This window comes from Sinohyriopsis cumingii, chromosome 8 (genome assembly GCF_028554795.1).
Source record: "Sinohyriopsis cumingii isolate HCF-2022 chromosome 8, ASM2855479v2, whole genome shotgun sequence".
Taxonomy (NCBI): Eukaryota; Metazoa; Mollusca; class Bivalvia; order Unionida; family Unionidae; genus Sinohyriopsis; species Sinohyriopsis cumingii.
In genome coordinates, this window is record NC_142968.1 from 95,360,352 (window position 1) to 95,379,010 (window position 18,659).

General features: G+C 37.5%; 1 long non-coding RNA gene across 1 annotated transcript in view; it reads right to left on the bottom strand.

The window, feature by feature from the left end:
- Positions 1–426: 426 nt before the first annotated feature.
- LOC149794174 (uncharacterized) overlaps positions 427–18,659 on the bottom strand; it is a 23,121-nt gene continuing 4,888 nt past the window's right edge. The window contains exons 2-3 of the long non-coding RNA XR_016422613.1: positions 2,172–2,265; positions 427–632 (exon numbers count right to left, since the gene is read on the bottom strand). This is a non-coding gene — a long non-coding RNA (uncharacterized LOC149794174). The remainder of the gene's footprint in view (positions 633–2,171; positions 2,266–18,659) is intronic.

The window sequence follows — 18,659 nt, forward strand, 5'->3', positions numbered from 1 at the left end:
CTTTGGTAACTCAAACGAATGGTGAATACTATCCTTAGAGGTAGTAACATCATTATAAAATAATGCACCGATTATTGGAAATTATGTGTATATTCTCATGATGAACGCCATATTTAACTTCTTTAAACCATTGCACACATTATATTTACTTATATTGTATTTAGTAATATGGGCCGGTAGCCTTAATTACTGAATAAATTATTATTATTATTATTATTATTATTATTATTATTATTATTATTATCTAGAGAAAGTAACAATTGCTTTGCTTATGTTATCAGAGGGCTACTAAAATTTAATAAATAATCAATTTTCGCCACTAAGCCCTTTTTCTTTGTCCATTGCAAAAAAAGGCAATGTTCACTGTTGATGCAGTTCCGTTTTGCTTCCTAAATTGCTAGAAAAGTGAATAGAATTAAGAACAACTTTAAGGGCGAAATATTTATTATAATTCAAAGGTACTGAGAATTTGAAACAACAGGGAACAGTGCCCTGAACCAATTAAGGATATTCCGAATTTTGTAGGAGTTTAATTTCTATATCGTTACAAAATATTTCACTTTTTCTCGTAACAATCGACATCTTTTCCATCGACAAAAAAGACCGCATTGCAACCGTGGCAGTAGTTTGCTCTGAAAGAAAAAGAATAAGGTAGCATACTTTTGCCGAATTGTGATCAACGAATGGGTATTTATCAAAGGTAAAATGTCAACAAAATACAGTTATATATATATATATATATATATATATATATATATATATATATATATATATATATATATATATATTCTGGATCATATAGAAGAATATTTTAATACAAATAATACTATAATATAGGTTGGATAATTTTTAATTCGGACTCTAAACCAGACAGAACAGAATGGTCGTCATGCGAGTATTATTTTTATTAAAATGTTAATTCTGCCTACTATTATCAAGCATTCTTCTGTAGGAATCCAGGGAGAGCACTTTCCGTTCTGTCTGGTGTATATTTATAATTCTATATAATTAATTCCATATACCTTGATTTCTTTCATAGGAATCTGGAATGACTGTGTTGATACATGATAAATAATTACTAGGTCGTCATGCGAGTGTGTCTGCTACACACGAGTGCATATAACACCGATTGAGTAACATCATTTATTGGCGATGTGAGGGAATATGGTGGGCTCGTGTGTGCAGGCAAGGCGATGGGTGCTGTTTACCCGCGGACCTGCGTTCGAATGTCCGTAGAGTACGAATTAAAAATTCTCTAACCTGTATGATAATATTATTTGTATTAAACTATGAATTATGCCTAATATTATCAAACATTCTTCTATAGAAATCCAGGGATAGCACTTTCCGTTCAGTCTGGTGTATATTTATAATTCTCTCTCTCTCTCTCTCTCTCTCTCTCTCTCTCTCATATAAGACTCCAAAATATGATAGTCTCTTAGAGCATGTGCATACATATTTGGAACATACATAGATTTCTGCTATAGCTTCTAGCTTACTTATTTTGAGAATACATTAAAATTAAGATCTCACTCTATGTATATAAATTTGTTTTGTTTTCGGAATTATATGTTAGTTGCTTGTTTTCTTTGTTGTTGTCTTTTCTGTACATTACGCGGAAAGGAATGTAATTAATGCTAACTCGCCAAATAATAATAATAATAATAATAATAATAATAATAATATGTTTTAAACTCTTTGCACTTGTCTGCACTAATATATTGCTGAAACTGCTGTTTCTTTAGTTATTGTTAAGATGTCTTTCCTACCATCATGAATCAAATAATATTAATAAGCGGCATCTGTCCAATCAGTCCGTCGTGTCAGTTTTAAGACAATTCTGCCAGTGTCTTACACGGCCAGTGTCCTACTAAAAAAAAAAACGATATCTTTCTTGCTAAACGCTGTAAAATGTACATGTGTTATGCACACAAAAATAATAACATATCATAAATAATGAACGAAAAGTCCAAAAGGTAAAAATATTACGATGATACTGTTCGAAAATGTGTGTATGACAAGAATCATTCTTTTCAACAGTTATTACGCATAAATTAAACTTGTGGTATATAAAAATGACTCTGCATGAATGTAAATTTTCATATATTTTTTTTTGTAAGTCCTCTGCAATGAGAATCAACAGTACTAGTGAAAAATCTGATATTACTTACACACAATTCGCTTCCGGGTATGCAGGGCACTGGGTCACTTCACATGGATTGGTCTTACATTGTACCTCGTGGGACCCGTCTGGGCAACTATTTACTGAAGAGAAGAATACACCTTTATTTATCTGTCTAGATATGTATTTGTTGCTTCCCCCCGTTCGATAAAAATATGGTACTTTTGATAGATACAGATATAGACATTCTGGTTCTTGCGCAATGGGGTGTAGAAGAGAAAAGAGTAGAAACTCTGGAACATACTGCTCATACGGCGGATTATTATCCCTTGAGTGCTTTCATTTGTCCATAAGTCTTCCTCTAAGTAGCTGTATGGTACTAAAAGCCACCGCAGTCTCAAACACAATCTTTCAAATCTCAAGCTGACACAACGTTTGGAAATCACACTTCTAATCGTTATCTCTTGCACTTATTCTGACAAGAAAGGGCACTCTATTTATGATTGCTATATGTTGTACAATCAGCAATGGGATAAAGACAGAGCTATTCCAGATGTTCTTATTTCAAAGAGGTCAATACCACGATCATATCTTGAAAGCAATACAATTGTTGGGTAAACAGTTTTTATTGTTACTTATTTGTAATTCTGTCCTCTCCTATTTATTTCAGACGGCTATTATCAAAACTGAAGCCAGTCTGTTATTTTGTTACAAATTGGGTGCTTATGACTAAACGGCTTATGGTCAATATGTGCCCAAGTCATTTCGTACCAGTAGAAATTGGTCGTTTTGTACCCAAGGTGATGGGCACTTCGTACCTAAGGTGATGGTCAGTTTGTATATATTGTTGTACACGGTCACATATACCGTATTGTCATATTTACCGTTCTATCTCTAGATACGAACCTATTTTTAGTCTAATAAACTCTTCCGGCCATAAAAATTACATTAGTATATCATATCCGGGTATAGCAATGGTCCAAGCACTGATAAATAGTTGTATATATCTATATATATCTATATATATGTATTTGTATATATATACCCAAGTCTTTCCGTACCCAGATGAATTGTTATGTTCTCAAAGCAATGGTCATTTCGTACCAAAAACTAGAGCCGCTTATTGCACACATTTAAGTACAAATAAGACCATCAAAATTATATAACAAATATATTTTCTACATGTTTCCAACTGTTACATATTCGATTTCAGGCTTTGCCTTGGTGACAGATGTATGCCGTATTATTTGAGGCGTATTATAAAATTGATTTTGCTGGCATAATCCAAGCACGCATAAGTTTATTTAGTTATTTAAAACATTAAACACATTTCCTTCAAATACAGAAGTAAATGTATGTAAAATGCAGTGCTAAGTTAAATGTACCCACTCTCTCTCTCTCTCTCTCTCTCTCTCTCTCTCTCTCTTTCTGGTATTATTGTATCAGATACATATTTGAATAATATGTAAAAAAAATATTTCGGGTATAATATATATATATATATATATATATATATATATATATATATATATATATATATATATATATATATATCGATACTTCATGTTTAACCTGTCTCCACACTTTGTAGATTGTAATGATCTTTTCAAAACAACATATTACATATATATTTTGTGTCCATATTTGTAGATTTTATTTTAAGATAATGATCACTTGTAATTGTTACGATTCTATGGTCACAGATTAAGTAACTGTACGAAAGCAAAACCAACAACTTTTGTAAACTTAACAAACAGTTTAGTTACCAAAGTTATAAAAAAAAATACGTGAAAGGAACTTACTGTATGATGAAGTGACTCCAAACTAATCATTATAAAGGTTGATGGAAGTCCTAAATGAACGAGAAATTCCTTATACATTTCAAGAATCACGAGGTTGTCCGTAATTGGTTCTAACAATTTATAACAGTTCCAGAGTGCCATTTAGTCATACTATTATGATTATTATTAATTTTTTTTTCAACAAATACGTAAGCATATATTTATAGACCTTTTGTAATATTATACTCTTACCAGACTCAGGTCACGTAGGCATAACTTATTTTAAGATATTCAGCACAATTTACAGCCATGAATAACTTTTATAAAAAAAATGCACCAGGAGTTACAAAAAATATAGAGATACAAAACACTAGGCAACATGTTTACTTAGATTTGATTTCATGGCATTGGTGTTTCCATTGGAAGAAAAAAGGGTCTACTACTAGATGTCGGTCAGGTTGAATCGCTAGAATTTAAGTAAACAGACCTGACTTTGTTTACACTTTAGGGCAATTTTCCTTTCCGAAGATGCATTTTGTTCTGAAAAGGTATTGCGACATAAGTAGTATATGGGGTGAGATTAGCGACAATGGGAATTAGCATTAAAAACACCCCCTGGGTAAGATTAGCGACAATGGAAATTTAACATTAACCACCCCGGGTAAGATTAGCGACAATGGAAATTTAACATGGGCAAAAAACCCTGGGTAAGATTAGCGACAAGGGAAATTTAACATGGGCAATGGAAATTTAACATGGGCAAAAAACCCTGGGTCACTCTGGGGAAAAGGGAATTTAACATACGGAAATTGAACATGGTGAGTCTGTATAGCGTCAAGGGGAATTGAACATGGTGGGACTGTCTAGGGACAATGATGGTAGAGGGTCAAACACAACAGAGACAGAGACATACATACACTAGTACAAGCATGAGATTTATATATAAAGCATTACCAAGACCTGAAATCTTGCTGGGGTGTTCAAATATTTGCATATTTGTAATGATGCTATAAATAGCTATAATCAAGGAAATGTTCAACGACAAAATGGATGTGACTAAAAGTAACGCTAAAATGACGAAATTGTCCCAGAATTTAAAGGAAAATAAACATATCCCCGAAAATTAAGTTACAATGGTTTAGACTAAAATGGATAAAATTAGTAACTACTTACAATATCAACTTGTGTGACGATCGTGGATAAACACCCATGTATCTATTTATAGCTATAATCAGCTAAAATTCCTATGAAATCCCACTATCTATTTATACTACAACTTGTGGGTTATTCCTTTGGATAATCCCACTATCTTTTTATAGCCTCAGCTTGAGTGACGTTCCTGTTTATGAACTCTAGTACATATGTATAGCTACAACCTATGGAAATCCCCAAGTCCATATTTATAGTCTCGAAATTTCCAGCGTCAGTGACGTCACTGTACTGAACACTAGGGGATAAATGTCAACAGTGTTGCAAGTGGCTGAACTGAATACACGCTACTGCAGGTAGGTAGGTAGAGTGTATCTGATAGGGATAAAGTGAGTCTTTATAGAGACAAACAGAGACCAATACACACACACCCACACACACACAACGTACGCGCGCAGACATACGCACACACACACACACACACACACACACACACACACACACACACACAGAGGGAAGAGGAAAAAACAAACCCCAAATATACTATCAACACAGAAGGGAGATAACACAAACCGCAAATAAACTATCCACACAAACGTACGCGAACGCATACAAACCAAAAATATACTATCAACACAGAAGGGAGATAATGCAAACCCCAAATAAACTATCCATACAAACGTACGCGAACGCATACAAACCCCAAATATACTATCCACACAACGCCGCTAACGCATACAAACCCCAAATATGCTATCCACACTCGGGAGGAAGAAGAAAAAAACAACCAAATATACGATCTACACAACGTACGAGAACACACACACACACACACACACACACACACACACACACACACACAGAGGGAAGAGGAAAAACAAACCCCAAATATACTATCAACACAGAAGGGAGATAATACAAACCCCAAATAAACTATCCACACAAACGTACGCGAACGCATACAAACTCCAAATATACTATCAGCACAGAAGGGAGATAATACAAACCCCAAATAAACTATCCACACAAACGTACGCGAACGCATACAAACTCCAAATACACTATCAGCACAGAAGGGAGATAATACAAACCCCAAATAAACTATCCACACAAACGTACGTGAACGCATACAAACCCCAAATATACTATCCACACAACGTCGCTAACGCATACAAACCCCAAATATGCCATCCACACTCGGGAGGAAGAAGAAAAAAACAACCAAATATACGATCTACACAACGTACGCGAACACACACACACACACACACGCACACACACACACACACACACACACACGCACACACAGAGGGAAGAGGAAAAAACAAACCCCAAATATACTATCAACACAGAAGGGAGATAATACAAACCCCAAATAAATTATCCACACAAACGGACGCGAACGCATACAAACCCCAAATATACTATCCACACAACGTCGCTAACGCATACAAACCCCAAATATGCTATTCACACTCGGGAGGAAGAAGAAAAAAACAACCAAATATACGATCTACACAACGTACGCGAACACACACACACATACACTCACACACACACACACACACACACACACACACACACACACAGAGGGAAGAGGAAAAAACAAACCCCAAATATACTATCAACACAGAAGGGAGATAATACAAACCCCAAATAAACTATCACACAAACGTACGCGAACGCATACAAACCCCAAATATACTATCAACACAGAAGGGAGATAATACAAACCCCAAATAAACTATCCACACAAACGGACGCGAACGCATACAAACCCCAAATATACTATCCACACAACGTCGCTAACGCATACAAACCCCAAATATGCTATCCACACTCGGGAGGAAGAAGAGAAAAACAACCAAATATACGATCTACACAACGTACGCGAACACACACACACACACACACACACACACACACACACACACACACACACACACACACACACACGCACACACAGAGGGAAGAGGAAAAAACAAACCCCAAATATACTATCAACACAGAAGGGAGATAATACAAACCCCAAATAAACTATCCACACAAACGTACGCGAACGCATACAAACCCCAAATAAACTATCCACACAAACGTACGCGAACGCATACAAACCCCAAATATACTATCAACACAGAGTGAAGAAGAAAAAGTTTTTTGAAAGCACCTAAGCCCTCACCTGCAATGACCAACTCTGCCAAACACCTACACCCCACCCCCACTCCCAACACTACAAAACCCATTTAACCCGTTATTTTATGGCATCAGCGTGTGATTTAGGAAACATCAAGACACAAAATGATGGATGAATAGACTGACTATTGTTTACCGACTTGCATGCCTAAAGAGCGTGCGTGAAGGAAAACATCCTTCCATTTCAATTCTAACTAAAACATGATCCAGAGCGATAGAGAGAGGTGAAAGAGAACAATTTCATAAAGTGTGAGTAAAAACAAAACACGCCATCCTTATTATACAATGTCAAGACCAAGAGACACTTACGTTTTCTTTCTGGTCTATTCTCTTTTAGAAGGTAGTATGAAATTTCACATCAGGGCCAACGCATCGGCTCACATTGTCAATTTTTCCATTTCCATGTCTTTACTGGTACAAGTTCTTCATCATCTTCAATTTCTTCTTCTTCTGAATCCCTCTTCTCTGTTTCGTCTTGTTTTTGTTTCTTCTCTTTTCTCGTAGGGCACTCTGAATTCCAATGTCCTTTCTCCTGACAACGATATTAGGTATCTTGACTTTTGTCTCTCTTTCTTAGACGAAGCAGGTATTCTGGAGACAAATACCCATTTACCTTTGCAGATATAGCAAACTTCATTAGCACTTACACACTTTCGTATGACTCTCATCAAATCAACGACCAAAAGAGTAAGTTTTGTTGCCACTTTCGCATGTGAATTATGCTTTCGTATGACTTTTAGCAAATATTTGACCAGCAGGTCGATCTGTGCTGACCCTTCCATCTTCTTGATCGTTTGAGAGCGGAATGAATACTCTGACGCTAAGACGCTCTCCTTATATACAGGGACCTGCTGCGTATGAAACCTAGTCAAATGTAATTTTGCAATAAGATGAAACGATTTCATTGAGGAAGTAAAAAGCAATGATGTACCGTATCGCCTCACACAAAACCTGAAGTGTTAGTTCAAATTCGCGTCAGCGATTTCGAAGACGACATAACTGAACTTTAATCAATGCTCTCCAATTATGCCACAAAACCACGAGTCCTGATTCACGCCAAAAGAAATTTCGTTCGGTCCATAAAAATAGTATCACATCTGAGAAAAACAAAAACGAACTTCCAGAAAACTGAGAACGACGGCTTACACCTACAACGTAAATGTATGAGTTCAAGTAGTGCGTAAAAGTTAGTCAAATTAAATTTTTATAGCCAAGACGAAACGATCTCTTTTCGAAGAATAAAGCAGACACCAAGCGACAATGGCGATCCGTGTCACACAACACTTTTCAAAATGTATATTGTCAGAGGTTTGTTCTAGCGATCTGCACGGTTAAATTAAATGTTGATGTATTTTGCAATAAGACGGACACAATTCCCATGGGATCGCCCATGATACGATTGTTCGTGCATTAGTTTAATTTTTAAAAATATTTTTTTTATATAAATCGCCTATAGGATAGACCCAGTAAAGCATGGCCATTCTCGTCACTGTCTGAATAGCTACTCAAGTCAATTCGAAGCGAACGCGGTAAGAAAATAAGTATAGCCAATGAAATGGCTTACAACGGGTGATGCATTGTTTTGTTCTAGGACTGTGTGGCATAATAATCCCTATGTTCTTGCGTTGTTACCATTACAGTGCAGACAGACTGAAATGTGAACTTACAAGCCCTCTTTGTGTGTGTTGTACCATTTCCTCTTACCACATCAAAATACTGAGTGTCACAGTATTGGTTCGCGTTTTCAAGCTGACCATTTTTTTATATCTCACTTAAACATTTCGACATAAAGACTCACACTCACATCGGTAGAGTCAGAACAGACGTGTTACAGTATTGAGGGGCATGTTATCTTTTTTTTTTCAAACTAATAAATTTGGGGCTTGTATGAAGTAAAGAACCGAAAGTACAGTGAAACTCAAGGATGATGACCCAATCTGTCTGTCTATTGATGCGTGTATTTACTTAAGAAGAAATATGACCTCTAAAACACAAAGAGATACGGCAAGCATGATTAGATTAAACACAACGATGTTTTCCTTCACGCCCGTGTAATTTAGAGTTTCAATCGTCTTTGAAGACAAACTTGGTCTCCTTTTGTAGGGCTTGAAATAATAAAAAAAAACTGAAAAATCTTAAGCACTTTGCTATAGATAATTTCATCAACAGACTAAACAACATAAATACCGTTACAAAAATAGAAAGCCTTAAATCTTCTATAAAAAAGAAATGCATGAAAAAAATTAAAGATTAACGATAACTAAACAATGAAACCGAATTTAACAAAGGCAATGACATGTGAAGAAATGCCTCTGACTTTGGAAAGGTAGGTGAATGTACTCTGTCATGCATCATCAACTTGAAAAAAATTATAAACAGAGAGAAACCTGAATTCAAAATTCAGTTGTTTCTTTTTCTTCAAAATTGTTTCGTTTCTTTTTTCTTTTTTTTTGGAACAAATCTAAGCACTAATATAGTGTGGAAAAGGAAAAATGCACATACAAGCTTTGATATTTCTGAAAAAATGAGGGGATATTCCTAACGTTCATAACCACCTATATATGCTGGGACCTGTCTGTGACTTATCCACAAAACAAGATGTACATATTTCTGGTCAAGCTGCAAGTGTGTGCGTATTTTTGAAAATGGTAAAAATGGGATATACAATTTTCTCGTGACACTTATAAAGTGAAGAGTCTGTGCAAGTGTCAAAAGCCAAAGTCATATAAGTTTTGTATTTTGTACGGCTTGTAAAGATTTCCACTTTAGAAAATGTGAAGTATCACAAGTTATTATCACAAACAGAAGTGGAACATAGGGGCTTGCAAGAAAGGAAATAACCCAGACAGTTGGTGTCATCAAGAGTGCTAGAGACGGTACCCGAACTTGCTTGCCTGCTTACTTGAATTAAAGTGATTTTCGCTCTAATGGAGCATATATCACTCCCAGGCTTTTATGTACTCACAGACTACTTTTAAATTTAGCCATTCAGGTGTAGGACTAACTAGTCCTTAACAACCTGACTGAAAGGCTTTAAACATGAGTGGGAATAGTCTCACCACACACTCATTTTTTCTGTCCGAGCGTGGTAAAGGAGGAAAAGGTGCTCAAAAAGACAGCTATGGGTGTTAAGTGCTCAACAAAACGCTAGCCCGTACTTATTTCAAATCAAGTCGTGTCACCAAAAAAGACGACGTGTACGACATCAAAGGCATTGTCAAACGCAGAAACCGTAAAGTGGGCAAACGACGTGTCAAAGAAGTCAAAGTACGTTGGAAAGGATATCCACCCAGTTTTCATTCTTGAATCGACGCTTCGCACTATGAAAAGAAGTGACCATCATGCCCTTTCACACAGATTCAGCTACTGCGATCACTCCTTCACCCAATTCTTCTCTGCAAGATTTACAAACACAACCCTTGTGGGTGTGGTATGGAAAACGTGTGCCTAAAACGCAAATCGTCTTTTTCTGCCAAATCTTCGTGGTGTATTGTGTCATCGGGGCAGCCATTGCCAATTTGAGTTTGCAACAAGGAGACAAACACTTGTGGACCATTGTATTGAGCAGTTACATCGGTTACCTGCTTCCTAATCCCTCCCTGAAATTCTCCTCGAACGGGAACAACGGGAACCTTGTGTCCAGTGTCAGTGCCAGTCACCACTCCAACAACAACCCCATTTTGGGCGGAGACACTCCTCTAACTTCCAGTATCGCCTCGGAGAGCCACAAAACTCTGGAATTATGAGCAATAACAACCAATTTTACTTAACCTTACCCAGTGACAGTTCCATGGAGGTGTTTCCCAAGAACACGTTGTGATGTTACACGGTCAAATTACCTCAGACCATCCAGTTAGATCACGAAGCCCATTGGGAAGTGGCTTTAGTGGAAATCATTCACCCAACACAAATCAAAAACATCACCGAAAAGCAAAATACTTTCGAGGTGGAAATCCTGAATGCCCAATTGGAGGAAGAAATCAATAAAATCGGGTTTTTAGGGGACACAAGACCAGCCAGCAATCCAGCCTTCATTATGTACACCTTGAAAATTCCTTCAGGTTATTATTTTAGTGGTGAACATTTGGTGGACACTATTGCGGACAGGTTCAACTTAGCCTATGGCAAAGCACTGAACAGAGCCAAAAAAAGTGTGAAGATTGAGTACCATAAAGTGGCTCATCGTCTCGTGATCAAATTTCAAGATACGGACACATTGTCCCTCAGGTTCAATGATAGTTTGTTTGAAATTTTGGGTGGACATGCAGAAATGGTCGCAAACAATTTGAGTCCCAAGATCAAAGGTAATATGGATTTTTACAGAGTTTTTGGAAACCCGGTAGAACTGAACCAAGGACTTAATTTGATCTTTGTGTATTCCGATGTGGTGGAGTACAACGTGGTGGGACACACCTCTGTTCCGTTACTGCGTGTCATTCCTTTCAAAGTGGATAGTACCACAAACAATGACCAGGAAGGTGCAAACACCTATCACGTACACCGTGAATTTGTACATCCTCACTATTTGCCCGTCAGTAAGTCGTATTTAGACACTGCAACATCGCTATAAAAGGAGATCTGGGACAAAATATTCCATTCTCCAAAGGGAAAGTTACAGTGAAACTCCATTTTCGAAAACGGTTCTCTAACGAATTGCAAGTCAAGACAGCGAGGAGGGACATTTTCACCCTATAAAATCCGGCCAGATGCGTGTGGAATTTCAGTTTGCAGAAAATCTACGCGCAGATAATACGGTGAACGTCATCCTGTATGCTGAATTGGACAATACGATATAAACCAACAGTTTGAGAGAAATCATTCTAGGCTATTAGAAGTCATGGAAGACTTTTATCAATGTTTATATAGTAGGGATTCTTTGGACATGGAATGTGAAGATCCTGAGGAAGGAGAACCCCAAGACAAAGACGAAGAAGTCATCATGATGAAGTCTAGATGGCCAGAACAAGAATCACATTTAGTTTCCTGTTATGCTATAGTCTTGACAGAAAAAAAATTAAGGAATTGATCAAGAAAGATTGCTATGGATGTCATAACGATCATCCCAGTCAAATTCAACACGATAAATGCCTGATGCTGAGTCAAGAAGAAAAATTGGACGAATATCTGGACGAAGCTTGGAGTCTCATCTCGGAAGAAGACGTGTTACAACAGTGGTATAAAGGCTTGCGTGAACATTATTGTCCTCCATTAACAACTCAAGAGATCCATCGCATCGAAGCTCTGTTGGATCAGAGTTGGGAGACAAGGCGAAGAAACGGTTACTTGTCAGACATTTTCAAGCAAAAAGTCAGGATCGAATTGATCACTTATCATTACCTGTGAAGAAGAAAAAAACAAAAAATGGATACCTGAGAACTTTATTACCTTTTGAACCACAGTTTGTACACTGCTTCTTGGAATCCTGTCGTCTGTGCTAAAGATGAACTCCCTCATTGCACACCTCAAAACCATCAAGCTTATGTCATCAACACGGACGACAGTCATCTCCCAGGAACCCACTGGGTAGCCGTCTACTTTCCTCAAGAAGGATGTGTGGAATATTTTGATTCCTATGGACTGCCCCTTTGGAAGACGATATCATTGACTTTATGAGAAGAAATGCTCAGACCACACTATTCAATAATGTGAAATAACAAGGCACATATTCCTTGGTGTGTGGACAGTACTGTGTGTATTTTCTGCATCATTGCAGCCTGGGCTATTCTTTAGAACATTTAGTGACTCATTTTGATCCTCGTCATTCTTCTAGAAACGATGTGAAAGTACATCGATGGTTTTGTGACCAGTATGCTTATCTTTTGTCTCTAACCAGGAAACGTAGTGTCCATCAATGGCCTAATGACGTCCAACAGTGGAAATCACAATTTCATTTACAACGTTGTCAGCCCTGTCCAAAATAATGTGTTAGTTGAAAAAAATGTTTGGTATTTGAAAAAAAAATGTTTGATGTTATATTGTTGGATTATTGTTAAAAATGTTAGAGTTGTTTGTTAGTATGAATAAAAAAATGTTGTGTTTTGAAGAAAAAATGCCTTTGTGGTTTGCTTGGCTATAGGAATCTTGATTCATGTTCTTTGACTTCTCTCTATCCCTCCCATAACTCTATTTGAACGTTCCGGCTCGAAAACCGTGTAGTAATGTTTTCCTTCACGTCCGCGCTTTGACCATAAAAACGGGGCAGTCTCCAGTCTGACCATCCATTGTTAACTTATCTTCCTACGAAGATGTGCTCAAGATTAGCCAAGTTGAACGAAGCCTATGTGAATTTGCATAGGGTCATGACAAGTCTGATGCCGAGACCTGAAGAGATAGACAATATCATAATGTTGAAAGTCACTGAAGACCTGAAAGAAGAGCTCTTCAAGGAGGAATTCAAGAAGGAGAAAGAAAAATGGATGGAGAAGTACAGACTTCATAAATAGCAGAGAGAGCAGCAACAGCAGCAGCATGAACCTGACAGAGGCTTTGTCAACAGTTGTATCGACACCAAAGAGTTCTTCTTCTCTTTTCCGAAGAAGCAGACCTTATCCTGTGAGAAAGCCTGTCGTCAGAGGAGGCCGCCATCTTATAACCTAAGCGATCGCCATAGCTTCAAGTTCCAAAAAAAAAAAATTTCAGGGCTACCCCATACTCTCAAAAAGAAATAACATTCCATTGCCTATGATATGTTAGTCAGTTAGAAGAAAAAATACAGAAGTGAGTCTATCAGCACATGATTTCTTTATCTTGGTTAGAAAGTGCGACTCTAAGTCCTTCGTTTCCGTCGCTTATCAAAATTTTAAAAATAGTAATGTTCTGTAAAAAAGTGAGTGAGGGTTTCTTTTAGGTCTGTGCGTTTGTTTTTGTTGGTGATAATATGGATAATGTAAGTTCGGGTACAACGAAATTAAAAGAATTAGGCCCAGAACTCGGTGTGGAGGGAAGAAATATACGCAACAGTAGCGGGAGCAAGAAATGCAGACCTAGCCAGTTAGCACTCCACCCACCTCGAGAACACAAAAAACATCTAGTCAACAGCCGACTATACCTAACAAACAACCTGCCCCGGAAAGAGTGGTGGCAAAACAAAGGGCCAGTTATGTTAGACAAACGGTATGGCAAACTCAAATGTAATTATCGGAGGCACTACGTTCTTTTCTGGGGCCCCGAGTGGCCGAGTGGTCTAAAACGCTCTCCGTTACGGATCAAAGTCATCTCACCTTTGTCTGCGTGGGTTCGAGTCTCGGATTCGGCTAATGTGGGTATGTGAGAAAGCTTGCCAGTAGCTTCTCGTGGGTCGGTGGTTATTTCCGGGGTTTTCGCGGGTTCTTCCTCCACCATTAATACTGGCCGCCATGTATAGACTATCGCGTGCTGAAAAATGGCGTTAAACCCTACAACAACAACAACGTTCTTTTCTCACTCCGATACTACAGGCAATCTCAGCTGAAAGAACAACCACAACAACAATAACAGCGACAGACACCATAGCAGCGGATTTGAAACTATCTACCTCAACTAAAGAATTAGTATCAGAACCAGAAGAGGAAATTGAAGCGGTTGAGGAGGAGGAGGGGGACGCTGACCTTCGTTGAGAAGTACACCGAAATGGGGCTAGATCAAGCATTGTATGACGTCAACAAAGCAGGGCAGTTTATTACAGCCATACAATACGTTGAAGACAAATCTCTAGACACCTTTAAACCAAGACCTTCTCAATGGGGATTAGGGTCAGAGTTCTTCCCCAATTGTACAGACAAACCTACACTGGATTCCCCCTCAGTCAACTGGTAGAAGCCGCTGCTTACATTGCCGCCCATCATGGCTACGCATTTCCTGATATCAAGAATCATGAGACTAGGAGTGCGGGAAAGAACGTGAAAGCAAAAGAGAGACGTGTTACCTTCTAACAGAAAAAACAGCCCTTTTTAGGGCTCCAAAAGATTGCTTTTATTAAATGGGGAACCATATTTGGCTTGGTATCCCTCCTTGACTAAACTATTCTCGAAACAAACTTGACCCATTGGAACACCGCAACAAACTTAACTTTTTAAACCTAACAGTGACCAAACTGGTATATGTCTCTTAGACATAATAATTTAAATAAGATCAGTATGGCTATTTTTATGTACATTAAGTACTAATATTAGATAGATATGTTAGGAAGTAGGAAATTTAACAGACTCGTTAGATTTGAACTAATTGCACAAGTGGTTAACACATTATTGGTACTTTTTACTGTCCATTAGCAAAAACGGGACTTGATTTGAAATAAGTACGGGCTAGCGTTTTGTTGAGTACTTAACACCCATGGCTGTCTTTTTGAGCACCTTTTTCCTCCTTTACCACGCTCGGACAGAAAAAATTAATGTGTGGTGAGACTATTCCCACTCATGTTTAAAGCCTTTCAGTCAGGTTGTTAAGGACTAGTTAGTCCTACACCTGAATGGCTAAATTTAAAAGTAGTCTGTGAGTACATAAAAGCCTGGGAGATGAGGCTCTCTTTCCTTCCCCAGGAGTAATTAAAAATCACGCGGTGCGTTATTAAACCAGTGATATATGCTCCATTAGAGCGAATATCACTTTAATTCAAGTAAGCAGGCAAGCAAGTTCGGGTACCGTCTCTAGCACTCTTGATGACACCAACTGTCTGGGTTATTTCCTTTCTTGCAATCCCTTATGTTCCACTTCTGTTTGTGATAATAACTTGTGATACTTCACATTTTCTAAAGTGGAAATCTTTACAAGCCGTACAAAATACAAAACTTATATGACTTTGGCTTTTGACACTTGCACAGACTCTTCACTTTATAAGTGTCACGAGAAAATTGTATATCCCATTTTTACCATTTTCAAAAACACGCACACACTTGCAGCTTGACCAGAAATATGTACATCTTGTTTTGTGGATAAGTCACAGACAAGTCCAAGCATATATAGGTGGTTATGAACGTTTGGAATATCCCCTCATTTTTTCAGAAATATCAAAGCTTGTATGTGCATTTTCCCTTTTCCACACTATATTAGTGCTTAGATTTGTTCCAAAAAAAAGAAAAAAGAAACGAAACAATTTTGAAGAAAAAGAAACAACTGAATTTTGAATTCAGGTTTCTCTCTGTTTATAATTTTTTTCAAGTTGATGGTGCATGACAGAATACATTCGCCTACCTTTCCAAAGTGAGAGGCATTTCTTCACATGTCATTGCATTTGTTAAATTCGGTTTCATTGTTTAGTTATCGTTAATCTTTAATTTTTTTCATGCATTTCTTTTTGATAGAAGATTTAAGGCTTTCTATTGTTGTAACGGTATTTATGTTGTTTAGTCTGTTGATGAAATTATCTACAGCAAAGTGCTTAAGATTTTTCAGTTTTTTTTTATTATTTCAAGCCCTACAAAAGGAGACCAAGTTTGTCTTCAAAGACGATTGAAACTCTAAATTACACGGGCGTGAAGGAAAACATCGTTGTGTTTAATCTAATCATGCTTGCCGTATCTCTTTGTGTTTTAGAGGTCATATTTCTTCTTAAGTAAATACACGCATCAATAGACAGACAGATTGGGTCATCATCCTTGAGTTTCACTGTACTTTCGGTTCTTTACTTCATACAAGCCCCAAATTTATTAGTTTGAAAAAAAAAGATAACATGCCCCTCAATACTGTAACACGTCTGTTCTGACTCTACCGATGTGAGTGTGAGTGTTTATGTCGAAATGTTTAAGTGAGATATAAAAAAATGGTCAGCTTGAAAACGCGAACCAATACTGTGACACTCAGTATTTTGATGTGGTAAGAGGAAATGGTACAACACACACAAAGAGGGCTTGTAAGTTCACATTTCAGTCTATCTGCACTGTAATGGTAACAACGCAAGAACATAGGGATTATTATGCCACACAGTCCTAGAACAAAACAATGCATCACCCGTTGTAAGCCATTTCATTGGCTATACTTATTTTCTTACCGCGTTCGCTTCGAATTGACTTGAGTAGCTATTCAGACAGTGACGAGAATGGCCATGCTTTACTGGGTCTATCCTATAGGCGATTTATATAAAAAAATATTTTTAAAAATTAAACTAATGCACGAACAATCGTATCATGGGCGATCCCATGGGAATTGTGTCCGTCTTATTGCAAAATACATCAACATTTAATTTAACCGTGCAGATCGCTAGAACAAACCTCTGACAATATACATTTTGAAAAGTGTTGTGTGACACGGATCGCCATTGTCGCTTGGTGTCTGCTTTCTTCTTCGAAAAGAGATCGTTTCGTCTTGGCTATAAAAATTTAATTTGACTAAGTTTTACGCACTGCTTGAACTCATACATTTACGTTGTAGGTGTAAGCCGTCGTTCTCAGTTTTCTGGAAGTTCGTTTTTGTTTTTCTCAGATGTGATACTATTTTTATGGACCGAACGAAATTTCTTTTGGCGTGAATCAGGACTCGTGGTTTTGTGGCATAATTGGAGAGCATTGATTAAAGTTCAGTTATGTCGTCTTCGAAATCGCTGACACGAATTTGAACTAACACTTCAGGTTTTGTGTGAGGCGATACGGTACATCATTGCTTTTTACTTCCTCAATGAAATCGTTTCATCTTATTGCAAAATTACATTTGACTAGGTTTCATACGCAGCAGGTCCCTGTATATAAGGAGAGTGTCTTAGCGTCAGAGTATTCATTCCGCTCTCAAACGATCAAGAAGATGGAAGAGTCAGCACAGATCGACCTGCTGGTCAAATATTTGCTAAAAGTCATACGAAAGCATAATTCACATGCGAAAGTGGCAACAAAACTTACTCTTTTGGTCGTTGATTTGATGAGAGTCATACGAAAGTGTGTAAGTGCTAATGAAGTTTGCTATATCTGCAAAGGTAAATGGGTATTTGTCTCCAGAATAACTGCTTCGTCTAAGAAAGAGAGACAAAAGTCAAGATACCTAATATCGTTGTCAGGAGAAAGGACATTGGAATTCAGAGTGCCCTACGAGAAAAGAGAAGAAACAAAAACAAGACGAAACAGAGAAGAGGGATTCAGAAGAAGAAGAAATTGAAGATGATGAAGAACTTGTACCAGTAAAGACATGGAAATGGAAAAATTGACAATGTGAGCCGATGCGTTGGCCCTGATGTGAAATTTCATACTACCTTCTAAAAGAGAATAGACCAGAAAGAAAACGTAAGTGTCTCTTGGTCTTGACATTGTATAATAAGGATGGCGTGTTTTGTTTTTACTCACACTTTATGAAATTGTTCTCTTTCACCTCTCTCTATCGCTCTGGATCATGTTTTAGTTAGAATTGAAATGGAAGGATGTTTTCCTTCACGCACGCTCTTTAGGCATGCAAGTCGGTAAACAATAGTCAGTCTATTCATCTATCATTTTGTGTCTTGATGTTTCCTAAATCAC